At 41.9% G+C, this 9855-nt stretch overlaps 1 long non-coding RNA gene across 1 annotated transcript in view; it reads left to right on the forward strand.

Annotated features, from left to right (window-relative positions):
• The window catches only part of LOC138147670 (uncharacterized), a 46989-nt gene that overhangs the window by 7435 nt on the left and 29699 nt on the right, over nucleotides 1-9855 (forward strand). Inside the window, exon 3 of the long non-coding RNA XR_011164865.1 lies at nucleotides 170-303. This is a non-coding gene — a long non-coding RNA (uncharacterized lncRNA). The remainder of the gene's footprint in view (nucleotides 1-169; nucleotides 304-9855) is intronic.

Consider the following 9855-nt stretch of genomic DNA (forward strand, 5'->3'; position numbering starts at 1 on the left):
CAAGCTCATGTACCCTTTCTGACCCTCTCAGTCACTGCTCTCTTCCTCTCCAAAGTATTTTGTAGTTCTTTGCATGGTTTTTGAACTTCTTTGTGTGTAGATTGTAACTCTAAATAAAACGTAAACTGGTTGAGGGAAGAGGCAGTCACAGTTTTGTCTTTGTATTTAGGAGTGTCCAGTCCAGAACCTAGGGCAGCTAGGTGGTGCAGCAGACAGAGTGCTGGGCCTGGAATCAGGAAGACCATCATCCTGATGTGATGTCAGATTCAAATGTGACCTCAGATACTAGCTGTATGACCCTGGGTAAGTCAATTAACCCTGTTTGCCTCAGTTTCCTCATCTGTAAAATGAGCTGGAGAAGGAAATGGCAAACTACTCTAGTATCTTTGCCAAGAAAATCCCAAATGGGGACACAAAGAGATTGAAAAGACTGAACAGCAATGAAGCATAACACTTCACACTTAATAAGTATCTGTTGAATTGAGTGGAATTAAATTCTAGTCCAGTTATCTTTTGCCCAAACCATACTAGACTTGCAAGGCTAAATCCTGGTCCTCAGGGTCCCTTGGTTGAGGAATCAGTAGATGTCTCAGATTCATTTACTCATTCCAAAATATTGATCAAGAGTCTATTACGTGCCAGACACCAAGCCTGGCATTGAGCTTACAAAGATTAAAAGCCAAACAACCCAACACAATTTCCTCCTTATTTTTTGGCTTCCTATATAAAAGGAGCATTGCTAGTTGTCATTTCTCAAACTAAGTTTTCTACCACCCACAAGCTGTCAGTCAACAAACATTCATTGAGCTCCTTTTATTTGCCAAACACTGCTAAACTCTTCGGTAAGAAGAAAGGCAATAGACATCCCTGCTCTCCAAGAGTTTGCAATCTCAACTAGCATTTACTAAGTGGTCCAGGCACTATACTAAGTTCTGAGAATACCAAGAGAGGTAGAAATGGCCCCACCCCCTAAGAAGGTTATATTCTGATGGGGAAGACAATGTGAAAATAATGACACACACACAAGATATAGAGAGTGTAAGTGTAGAGTGGGAAGAGGATTGAGGAAAAACTCCTTCAGAAGGTGGGATTTGAGCAGAGGATTGAAGGAAGCCAGGGAAGGCAGAGGTGAACAAGGAACGTATTCCATGTTTGGAGAGATGGAATGTTGCATGTAAGGAATAACAAGTACATCACTTATAGCTGGATCATAGAGGAGAAATAAAATGATGGATGAGCTTATCAATCTCCAAAGGTCCTTTACAGGGCAGCTAGGTGGGGTGATGGACAGAGCTTCCAGCCTGGAGTCAGCCTCAAGAAGATTCATCTTCTTGAGTTCAAATCCAGCCTCAGACAAGCACTAGCTGTGTGACCCTGGACAAGTCACTTAACCCTGTTTGACTCGGTTTCCTCATCTGTAAAATGAGTTGGAGAAGGAAATGGAAGATTACTCTAGTATCTTTGCCAAGACCCAAATGGGCTCACAAAGAATGAGACATGACTCAAATGATTCAAACAACAAAAAATGTAAGAAGTCTGGAAAAGTAGAAAGGGGCTAGGTTGTAAGAGGTTGTAAAAACCAAACAAAGGATTTTTGATATTTGATTCTGGAGGCAGCAGGAACCCATTGGAATTTACTGGCTAGGGTGTTGATATGGTCAAACCTGCACTTTAAGGAGATCAGTTTGGCAACTGAGTGTGGCATGGAATGGGGTGAAGAGAGACCTGAGGCTGAGACCAATTATAAGTTACTGCAATAGTGCAGGTGAGAGGTGATAGAGGGTGGTGGCTCTGTGAGTGGAGAAAAGGGGGTAAGAAATGTTGTAAATGCAGATTGATTGAGAATACCTGTCCCATATTTAGCTGTGATAGGTGTATGATGTTTCTCTTCTAATTATTTTATAGTTAGATCTTTAATATTAAGGTCATGTATTCACTTAGAATGTATTATGGAGCATGGTGTAAGATGTTGGTCTAATTATAATTTCTGTTAAAGTTCTTTCTAGTTTTCACAGCAGTTTTTATCAAATAGGGAGTTTCCGCCTAAGTAGCATGTTTTTCACTTTATCAAACATTGGGTTGTTGAGGTCTTTTTTTCTGCATCTCTTTTCTCTAGTCTGCTCTTTTGACTATTTTATACTCTTTAAACTTTTTGAAGATCCCCAAAGAGCTGTTGTTTATGTGGCTTACATCTGTTGATATTTGCCATTTTAGAAATTAAAATACCTTGGCATTATTGTGTAAGTAGTTTTGACCTGCTCAGATACCCGGAAAAGATCTTTGGGACTCCAAGGAGTTCTCAGACCACACTTTGAAAACAATTGGGATATTCAGAGTTCCATAGTCATAGTTCCCCATCAATGCACAACCACTCAAGGAGGTACATTTCCTCATCCCTTCTAGACAATCTTAGTCTTTATAATTATGCAGAATTTATTGTTGTTGTTTTGTTCTTTCAGTTTATATAGTTACAGTCATTGTATCTGTTTTCCTTATTTTTGCTTTTCTCACTCTGCATGCCTTCTCATGCTTCTTTGAATTCTTCATATTAATTGATTCTTAGGATACATTAATATGCCATTATGTTAATGTGCCATAATTTGTTTGGCCATCCCCCAACCAATGGCCATCTACTTTGTTTCCATTTCTTTGCAACTATAAAAAGCACTGCTATAAATATTGTGGTGTGTGGGGAGTGGGGAGAGAAAGGAGGGGGAAGAAAATTGGAACTCAAAATCTTGTAAAAGTGAATGTTGAAAACTGTCTTTACATGTAATTGGGAAAAAAATAAAATCCTATTAAGAAAAAATATATAAATAAATAAATATTGTGGTGTATATGGGACCTTTCTTTATTAACCTCTACAGGGTGAAAGTTGAGCAGTGGGATCACTGGCTCAGAATATGGTCCTTTTAGTCATTTAAAAAAATATATAATTCCAAATCACTTTCTAGAAGGACCAATACTCTGCCAATAGTGCCTTAGTATGCCTCTCTTTCCAAAGCCTCTTCGGTATTGACTGTTTTTATCTTTTGTCATCTTTGCCAATTTGATGGGTGCAAGATGAAACCTCTGAGTTATTTTGATTTCCATTTCTATTATTAGTGATCTGGAGCAATCTTTCACATGGTTGTTAATAGTTTGCAATTATTCTCTTAAGAACTGCTGGTTCATATCCTTTGATCATTTATCTGTTTCCACTTCCAACTCTTAATAATCTTGTGACCATGAACAAATCACTAACCACTCAGAGCCTTAATTATTTCATCTGTAAAATGTGGAAAACAATATTTGTACCACCTCCCTCCCTGGGTTGCCATGGGGAAGGCACTTTGCAACCCTTAAAGTGATAGATGAATAGAAGCCAGTTGTTATTGGTATAAAATGTCCCTTCCTTACTTTTGGTGTCAATTGCACATTATTGCTTCTGTATGTACATAGGGCACCTATGCTACCATATAACTATGAGGGTCTTTAGATGAATAGTTCTCCGGTGGGAGGGGCACTGCACTGGGCACTAGGGATAGAAAGAATAGAATAAGACTGCCCTTTCCTGAAAGAAGCTTATGATGTAGCCCCTATCTCCCAGTGTTATTGTGATGATGAAATGAGATAATATTTGTAAGGTGCTTTGCAAACCTCAAAACACTATGTAAATACTAGCTCTTATTAAAATCTAGTTGGAGATATGTCAAGTATGCAAATTACTGAAGAATTAAAATTACAAATAATCCAGAGGGCAAGGGAAAGACCCATGATGTGCATGTTATAATGATTTCCCATTGATTGTAAACCCATTGAAATAGAGACTTTACCCTTTTGCCTACTATAGTAACTGGAATATCATAGTGTCTTAATAAATGCTTCTTGGATTGAGTAGAATAGCACCTGAGAGACAAGGAAGGAAGGAAGGAAGGAAGAAAGAAAGAAAGAAAGAAAGAAAGAAAGAAAGAAAGAAAGAAAGAAAGAAAGAAAGAAAGAAAGAAAGAAAGAAAGAAAGAAAGAAAGAAAGAAAGAAAGAAAGAAAGAAAGGAAGGAAGGAAGGAAGGAAGGAAGGAAGGAAGAAAGAAAGAAAGGAGGAAGGGAGGGAAGGAGAGAGGGAGGGAAGGAAGGAAGGAAAGAAGGAAGGAAGGAAGGAAAGAAGGAAGGAAGGAAGGAAGGAAAGAAGGAAGGAAGGAAGGAAGGAAAAAGGCATTATGGAAGCAATTTATGACTGGAGAAAGAGGTAGAACAGTTCAGAATAAGAGAAAATGATTCTACAACCTCAGTGGTACATTGGTACCCATAGGGCAAATTTTATTGTTTGTTAACAATAAAGAGACCTCTAACACTTTGGGTAGATTGTCTAATTTCCCTTGAGTCAAGAAGGCATTCAGGGGATATGATCTCCATCAAGGAGGGAGCCACTTGAGTATCAGAATAAATGGTTAGACCACCAAAGTGCTAGGAGAGTTCAGAAAAGGGATTGTTTCTGACTTGGAGGGGCATGGAAGACTTCCTGGAGGAAGTGGCATCTGAATTTAGTCAAGCTCCTCATTCCATAATGACTGAGTTGTGTGGAGTAGAGTGAACTATTACTGCCAGGTAACTTGTGTCACCTTGGGCAAGTCATTTGACCTCCCTAGGTTTTAGTTTCCTCATTTATACGAAGAAAGGTTTGAATTTCTAAGGTCTATGGCTTCTAGCCATAACTCTGTGATCTTATCACAGCAAGTATTCCCTTGTTTCCCTCATGGTGGCATGGAAGTGACCCTGGGTTTTCAGCATCCAGTTTTGTAAGTGAAACATAAGCTCTTACAAGGGCCTGAACAGAGGCCTCCTGCCACCTGAGGTCTAACCTGGCTCTGTGTTTGCCTCCTGCCACCCAGGGTCTAGCCTCACTGCCTATGGAGAGACTTATCACCAGAAGGTTGACCACTGGGGGCATGACTATGTTAGGCCATGAGATCACTGAAGACCCTTTGTTTAAGCTAAAAGGACAACTTTACAGTTGGATTTACCTGTGGAGGAATAGGAGATGTGCTTGATAGAACTGTGGGTGTTTAAAGGAGTGAAATAAGCAGAATCTTAAATTATAGACTAAGGGAATAAGGGGCATGTCATTTCTGAAAGGCTTCTGACCATGCTGAGCTAGACCCTGAGGGGAACAAGCCAGGATCAGGTCCTTTGAACTTTGGGAGGGTGGACTCTAGAGAGGAAGTGAGGAGATGGTCCCCTCCTGCTCCTAGCCAGAGGAGCCCAAAGCCCCAATCTGCACTGCAGCTCCTGGCCAACAGCCACCACCCCCACCCCCTTCTCTGAAGCTCTGTTCTCTTCATGCAAATGGAGCCTGTTTGAAGAGAGCCATTCAGCAATTACCTGTCAGGGCAGGGCTGGAGAGTGCTCGGAATGGAAAGAGGAATTTATTTATTTGTTCTCCCTACTTTGAGTTAGTTTCTAAATTGTCCTTCTATAGATAAAGGCAGCTCTCCAACAGCTCAGCCCCAGATCACTGCAACTAATCTGCATCCGGCAGATCAAAATAGCCTCCAAACCAGATGGAAACCCACAGCCCAGCCAGCAAGATGGAATTGTCTCTGAGCATAGAAAGTCAGGATTTAAATAGAGCCCCATGAAACTTGGATTTGGGGGAAGGGTGGGGGAGCTAGAGGAATGGCAGAGAGAGGGAGGGAAGGATCTGAGGGCAATCTCCCTTTGGCTCCACTTCCATGATCTCTCCAGAGGTCAGTTCATCCCATCCCTCTTCCGGGTTCTGGCTGTTCCAGCGTGATAAGGTGTTTACCCTTCCTTTGGCATTGTGAAAACCCCCTAAATTTGGTGTGTAGACAAGGTAGGAGATTCTGTAGCTGTTTTCAAGTGTGTGAAGGGTAGTTTTATAGAAGACAAATTGAACGGGCTCTGGAGTCAAAGGATGTGAATTCAAATCTTGCCTCTGACTATATATGTCAGCAATGGGGCAGTTAGGTGGTGCAGTGGATAGAGTACCAGTTCTGGAGTCTTGAACACCAGAATTCAATTCTGACCCCAGACATTTCCTAAGCATGTGAACCTGGGCAAGTCACTTAACCTCTTTGTCTCAGTGTCCTCATCTGTGAAATAGGAACAATAATAATAGCAGCATCTACCTCCCAGGGGATCAAATGAGATAATATTTGTAAAGCATCTGGCATATAATAGCCAGTATATGTGTTAACTAGTCTTCTTCTTAGTGACTCTGAGGGAATCACTTAACTTTTCTGGGCCTCAGTTTCCTCAACTGTAAAACAAGGGGACTGGACCAGAGGTGGTCCTTTATGGTTCTAGTTCTATGACCCTATGACTTACTCTGCTTGTCTCCAAAAGGCAAAACTATGAGTGAGATTTGCAGGAGAGACATCTTAGTTCCACATAAGGAAAAACTTCCAAACAATTAGAGTCATCTCAAAAGAGAATGAAGCATTTCTGAAGGTAGTGAGTTTCCCAACAGTAGAGGTCTTCAGGTTTAGGTTGGATTGGATGGCCTCTAAGATTTTGTGATTCTACATGGTTTGAGTACCCTCCCCCATTAGGAACTACACTAGGTTTGGGGGTGTGATTTTGGTGATGCCCAGACTCAGTTGGATGCCCACCTCTAGCCACCATGTCCCTTCCTTCTCCCAAGCTTACAGCAGTCTAAATATTCTGTCTTGCAGTCTGCTGCTCAGAGTTTCCAGGGTACCATGTGATAGATACTTCATATCCTCAGACAACTGCCCTGGAGTACCCTTCTAAATCGGCAAAGGGTAGAGGAAAGAGAAGGATCTCCCACATACTCAAGCATTCTTGCATAACTGACTAACAACACAATAACAACCAATTAAAGCAATTGCCATCTGACTGGAAAACTGATTTGCAACTCAGCTGGCCAGTAACATTGGTGGAAAGAATGAGAGAATGTGGTCTCCTCTCAGTAGAGTTAATTCCAGAGGATTTAAAACAATATGTCCCATGATTGTTTCTGAGATCTCATAAGTGCAGAATTACTGTACATGGCCAAAAGACCACCCTGATCTTGTCCACCCTGGGTGTGAATATTTCATATTTAAGGGTGGTCTAGTTTCAAGTTGAGAAGCAGGAAACCCATTTTTGGCTACAATTTATTTGCATCAGATTCAAGCAACAAAAAAAGGAAAGCTTAGAAAATGGTATACATGTAGCCCAGGTTCTGTGACTTGGGGAATTAACCTTAGGTATGAGAGAGCCCAGCTTTTTCATTATAATTCGTGAACCGTGATAGAAAATGCCCAGTTAGTCAGCCTCCTCTCTCCATCTCAAAGACCTAAAATCACCCTTTTAATACTTTCTAGAATATTTCAAAGATCTATGATTTCATTGACAATACAGAGTTCAGCCTCTCCATGCCCTAGGAAATGGCTTTTATAATTTTTTTTTCTGGTCAAGAGAAAGCACGTCCCAGTGGCCAAACTTCTGGTGATGAGCCTTTCTGAATCGAGCTTGATTGGTCTTCAAATGACAGACATACCGTATACAATCTGATGCTGGACCCTTGATCTAAGCTTTTTCAGCTTTCAAGGACTTAGCAGAGCTTGTGTTCCACTACCCGCCGTCAATTCTCTGTCACACTGAGGCATCAGAGGAGGACTTCAATGGGGACAATCCAGGCAGCTGACCACTAGGTATTGCTCATTTATGCTCCTTACCTCCCTAGTAAGATGGAAAATTCTGCTAGGGCAGGGATGTGGCTTTAACATCTGTGGTTACCTCTGTGAAGCCCAAGCTGGGTACAGGGAGGGTGCCCCCAGGTTAGCTCTATTTCCTGACTCCATAGGGCTGGAGCTCTTTCCCACTCAGAAATGGAGCATAGGTGAGGGTGGTCCCACTCATCATGAAATTAATACCCAATTGTCCTCTGGGGTGACTACCTACTCTCTCATCTCATCCCATTGAGATCACGTCTATAGGCTAAGTAAATGAGGAGGAGAAAGGACCAGGAAAAGGGATGTTAGTATTAGGGTAGGGCAGCTATATGGCAGTGGAGAGAGTTCTGGGCCTGGAGTCAGGGAGACCTGAGTTCAAATCCATCCTTAGACACTTACTAGCTATGTGACCCCCAGCAAGTAATTCAATCCTGTTTGCCTCAGTTTCCTCATCTGTCAAATAAGCTGGAGAAGGAAATGACAAATCACTCCACTATCTTTGCCAAGAAAGCCCCAAATGGGTTTGCAAAGAGTTGGACACAAATGAACGACAAGAACAAGGAAACTTTGGGTAAGACAGGGAAAACAAAGGAGGATTGGGTGCCCAGAAGGAGAAAACAAAAGTCAAAAGGGAAATTGAAGTTCAAAGAAAAAAGTCAAGAAATTAGAAGTAAGGGCAAAAGGAAGAGTGGCTGGCAGGATGCTAGCTGTGCCAACACAGAAACAAGCCGATGCAAGTTCTGTTAGTGTTCCAGGAACATCTCTCTACCCTGTGTCAGCTGGGCTTGGGGCCCTCCCCAGAACATCCCTCTCCTTAATTGTCTAGTGTAGAGGACAGCGAAGATGGCCTGGCTTCAGTCGCCTTGCCTGCTGGACAGCTCTCTGCCCGGCTGTAGCCCTGACTTTCACCTCCTCCTCCGGTGTTCACCTGGTACTCCAACCTCTGGAGGCTCCCTGAGCCCTTTGTGCCTTCTACTATGATTTCAACCGCAATTTAGGCAAATATTTATTAAGCAGCAAGTGAGAATGAGGGCAGATTTCTAAAGATAAGGCAGAGTCCCTTCTCCCTTTGAGCTCACAATCTAGTGGGGCGTTCCAGCACATACAAGAAACTATAACAGAAAATGATTCATTAAAAGTACTTAAGAGCAATGCAAGCCAAGTGCTGTGTGAGGTCTAGTGTGGGGTGTGGTGGGGTGGGGCGTGGGGACGGGGAGGGTACTGCAAGGATTCAGGAGGACTTCATGAAGGGGGCTGGGGCATTGATACTTGAGCTGGACCTAGAAGAAAGGTCAAGATTTCAAGAGATGGGCAGAGGGGAGGGTGGAGGGAAGTCCAGGTTTGAAACTTTTGTTCTCATAAACTTGAACATTGTTCCCTGACTGTTATTTTCCAGAAATTGTGAACCTCCCCTGAAGTTGGTCCATCAACAGACATTTACTAAATAAATACTATGTGCCATCCAGGCACTGTTCCATACAGCATAGGGCATCATAAAATGAACACCTACATCCTCCACAGACCAAGATTTTCTGGCATTAAAATATATGTGTTTAGAAAGATGAAGTTCTAGGGTGATTAGGTGGCACAGTGAGTAGAGCCCCAGCCCTGGAGTCAGGAGGACATGAGTTCAAATCCAGCCTCAGACACTTAACACAAATACTAGCTGTGTGACCTTGGGCAAGTCACTTAACCCCAATTGCCCTCCAAAAAGCAAAAAAATAAAAAGATAAAGTTTTTAAATGTCCCTTGTCATGCCCTTCTATGGGCTTCACCTTGGGGCATTGGTGACCTTGCTAATCCCTTCATCAGAGAACCTCTTCTTCTCCACTCCAACTTGGAGTGACCTGTAATAAAATAGATCTGTCAAGGTTGTCTTTGATCCAAACCTGAAGCTTCTGAGGAAAGTGATAAAATTAATGGAGAAAATCTAGGTTGGAATAGATCAGTCTGAGTCTTTTAGGCATTTAATAATTACCTGTTACCGTGTTTCCCCGATAATAAGACACTGTCTTATTAATTTTTTGGACAGAAAAACACCAGAGGGCTTATTTTCAGGGGAGGGCTTATTTTAATGAACATTGACAGCAATTTTAATAAACAGGTAAATGTGAACAAAAAATGTACCTTTATTCAATAAGCAAATCACTGGGGAAGAACAGGATGACACGCTCACTGC

This window comes from Petaurus breviceps, unplaced genomic scaffold, assembly GCF_028583685.1.
Source record: "Petaurus breviceps papuanus isolate PSGF00001 unplaced genomic scaffold, PetGlider_PUasm1.0 90804, whole genome shotgun sequence".
NCBI lineage: Eukaryota > Metazoa > Chordata > Mammalia > Diprotodontia > Petauridae > Petaurus > Petaurus breviceps.